Source organism: Schistocerca piceifrons, chromosome X, assembly GCF_021461385.2.
Source record: "Schistocerca piceifrons isolate TAMUIC-IGC-003096 chromosome X, iqSchPice1.1, whole genome shotgun sequence".
In the NCBI taxonomy this organism is placed as follows: domain Eukaryota; kingdom Metazoa; phylum Arthropoda; class Insecta; order Orthoptera; family Acrididae; genus Schistocerca; species Schistocerca piceifrons.
This window is the reverse complement of record NC_060149.1, coordinates 656,017,761-656,021,842: the sequence shown is the minus strand read 5'-3', so window position 1 is coordinate 656,021,842 and position 4,082 is coordinate 656,017,761. Positions and strand designations below refer to the sequence as shown.

Genomic DNA, 4,082 nt, shown 5'->3' with positions numbered 1-4,082 from the left:
ACTGCTTTTGAAATTACATCCATGCATTAATTAGAATTACGTAAAGGGTTATAAATAATGAAGGAGCATGATTATACAGATGGCACATTGAGTAAAGCAACTAAAAACGAAACTCCTCCCGAACATGCCATGGAGGCTCCAACGGTACCGACCTCAGCCCACAGGCGTCACCGGATGCGGACATGGAGGCGGCATGTGGTCAGTATGCCGTATGCCAGTTTTCAAAACCGGAGCCGCTACTTCTCAATCAAGGAACTCCTCAGTTTGCCTCAAAAGGGCTGAGTGCACCCCGCTTGCCAACAGCGCTTGGCAGATCGGATGGTCACCCACACAAGTGCTGGCCCAGCTCGACAGCGCTTAACTTCGGTGATCTCACGGGAACCGGTGTTATCACTGCGGCAAGGCCGTTGGCTGAGTGAAGCAAACAAAGGATTTATATGAGATAAGAATAGAGAATATCGATACTGGTGTTACAGATGCCGTATGATTCAGTGATGATTCCTGTTAGTAATGCATCAGTGAATCATCCGTAGTACCTCAGAGCGCGGCAAAGGAAGGAAAAGAACTACAAAGACATCATAACAGCATATACTGTAGGGAAACAGCAATACGAACAATATCGTTTATCTCATTCATAGAAGAACAACATCAGTTACAGTTTGCAACTACGATAACTTACAGTACATAAATACAAGAGAGAATATGCGGTACAGACTTTTACATGAATATTATTTGCAATGTGTCCAGTATATACGTTTCTTCCTGGAATTTTAATCTATTTCCTTTACTTTCCTTCAAAGGAAGTATTTAACTGTTCAGCTTTATAATTTTCAACATGTTACTACAGATTTTACTTTCAGTTTGCGTACGGGAAAACCTATTAGGGAAAATTATTTTCGCCGGATTGGTACTTATGACTGCATAAATTTTATGCAGTTTAACTAAATAACACATAACAAGCATAAACTTTTTCACTGCCTCTTCATGTTTTCAGGTAGTTCAACGCAATATTTTTATTTATGAACCTTGTTTTATCAAGGAAACAGTTGGCTATCCGCTGAGAATTTTGACAGTCCCTTTGAAACACACTTTTGTGTTCTATTCACTCATCAAAAATCATGCTGCCCATTTCACACGTTGGCAGTCCATGTTACTAAGCTCCAGCTCTTTATGAAATGCAGTCTTGTAGCATGTTATTTCACTTCTTTGAAATGTTCGTTTCATTTTATGCACAGCTACATAGTTAAGAATCTGAAACTTATAGACATATATTAGAAAAATTATAACAGTCTTCACAACAGTATAGCATTTGTTACAAAACACATTTTGAAAAATAAGCATGTTATAATATAGTACCTGTTAGTCATGTCCTGTTTTCAAACAGTGTTTCCTTTTATTATGTTCCGTGGACATGAGGTTTCAAACCCCTATATTACGAACACCTATGGATTTCTTTGATTTTGGGTACACCAAATAGTATACATTAGTGTGAGGACTTGCTTGCACTTCAAACGGGCCGTTATAAATATATTTAATTTTCGAAATTTCGTGATTTAATTCGCTAGGTTTTTCATGGGTTCTGACGAGAACAGAACCTCTAATGTTGAACTCACTAACTTTGAGGTTATTATCATACCTCTAATATATGTTTTCCGTTTTGTTACTTCATTCTTTCCCTTACTAATGTCTTTTTTGCATCCAGTCTGAAGTCTACACTGGATGAAAATTATAAGATCCCTACTATTATACTTTTACTTTTACTGTTTAACAAAATTTCGTATGATGTAAAAACTGTGGAGTCATGACCACTTCAGATTTTGAAACAAATCTGCCCCACGCCCTATAGTTGAGGTAGCAATAAATCTGCAAATTCTATGTAGCTCTCACATACAGCGTTCAGCTGGACTACTTGTTGGTGTTAGGCCGAGTGATGTTTTACTTGGACTTCGTACTGCCCCATACCCTCTTTCCAAATCTTTGAAATAAACTTTGGCCAATTATCTGATTGCACTGATTTAGGTTTTCCTATGGTATTACAGTTTTAACCATCCCACTGAATACTGCTTTATTGTTGCGTTCTTGGCAGGCAAAAGCTTTATAAATTTTGAAAATTCTTTGAATACTGCTAAAATGTACAACTTCCAGAAGTTTTCGGGAAGAGTCCGTACAAATCAATCGACAGTAAGTACAGTATACTGTTTCATTCAGATCATTGTTTTGTTCGATTCTCTACCTTTTCCATGTAGCATACGCCACACGACCTTATACAGTCCGCTACTTTCTTGGCCACACTACTGCTTATTGCTACCACACGCGAAAGCTTTGCTATACATGTCTTCAGTCCATTGTGTCCAAATGCAAGGTGAAAGTAGTCTATCAACTCAGTCTCGAACTGGGACGGCCAATATACTTTCCAATCATCCCCACCCAGATTTCTTTGTTTATACAAAACACCTTTAAAGATTTTTTATTATTTAGGACTTTGTAGGTAATTTACACAAACAAAACTGACTTTTACTGATTTCCCAACTTTATCTTCGTTTTGTTAATGCCTCAAGTTATTACAAATCTATTCAATTTTTCTTTTCTCAGTCACTTTCTTGAATAACTCCATTAGGAAAGTACCGCCTTCATTACTTTCTTTCGGCAATCAGTTTACATCTTCTAGTAATCTAGATAAGACATCTGCTATATAATTTCTAGTGCCTTCTACGTAACAGAGCTCGTAATCAAAGTGTTGAAGGCACAATACCCTACGGGTTAATCTGAAGGTTAATAGTCGGCGATCTTTCTGAAATATTAGTGGTTTATGTTCTGTATGGGTATTTATTTTACGTTCCCATACATAATTTCACAATTTTTTCAAACCCCACGTGGTTGATAAGGCTTCTTTCTCCGATATGTTGTTATTCGTTTCGTATTTAGTCAAAGTCTTACTTGTGAAGGCTATTGTTTTGTGACATGATTCTTCTGTACTAATGGTTTCTTGGAAAATTTCAGGGACGATTCCATACGCACTGTTATCTGCATTCATGTGAAAGGGTTCTGTTAGCAGGGGATGGTGTAAAACACTACATCTCGTTCTTCACTTTTTAATTTTTGAAAGTCAACCTGACAGTCTCGTCCATCCACTGCATGAAGAGGAGAGAAGACTTTGTTCAACACTTCAGAGGGCTCTTGCCATTCTTCTGTGGCGATCAACATGTCGTCTACATACATTATCAATCTAGTACTTAGTTCTCGACCTAGTACTGAATTTAAAGATCTGATAAACACCGAAACAGATAAAAAGTACCAACTTTACACTGGCAAAAATTTCTAGCAAGTAAAAGGAATGCGGTGTATTTGCGAGATTTTGTATTCAACGAGATTCTGCATTCAACGGAATCTGCCTGCACCCAGCCATCAAATTAAGGCTAGTCAAGTGAAGTGCGTTATGAATTTCTTGCAAAACCTCATCTAAATTTTCGGCTCAGTCTACTTCTCTTTGAGAATTTTGTTTAAAGTTCGTACATCAGTCACAATTCGCACGCCTCCATTTTTCTTATCTACAGTAATGAGGGGACTGCTATATTCACTGTGGCTTTGTTCAATTACGCCCAATTCCACCACTTTATTTGCTGCTGACTGCACAGCTTGTTTCTTAGACAAGTGTACGGAATAAGATCTCTTAGTGTGCCAGTGCATCGACACGGTACTCTAAGTTCTTAAGTATTCCAGATTTTTCTGAAAATATGTCTCGGTTTATTTCTAATATGTTGAATTGTTAAAATTTCTGTTCTGTTGCAAGAACCTGTAATTTCTCAGTGATTTTTTTTAAAACCATCCTGCTTCCGATCGTCATCAATTAAGCTTTTAACATGGCACATTTCAAAAATACCAGACAAACCTTCATTCACATTATCACTCAAATTTAGTGTCTTGTGAAATTTCAGTTTCTTCATATCCTGGTTTCAAATTATCGAATTTAGTGTTAATTTTGACAATTTTTGTTTTACTACAGTGAATAGTTACTTTTTCTTTGTTAAATCAATCAATCCCCAAATTCATTTCGGTGTTAAAATCTGGAGCAATCAAGAAAC

The 4,082-nt window shown here is 37.0% G+C and overlaps 1 pseudogene; it reads right to left on the bottom strand.

Moving 5' to 3' along the window:
* Nucleotides 1–294: 294 nt before the first annotated feature.
* LOC124723385 lies at nucleotides 295–412 on the bottom strand (annotated as a pseudogene).
* Between the last annotated feature and the right edge of the window lie 3,670 nt (nucleotides 413–4,082).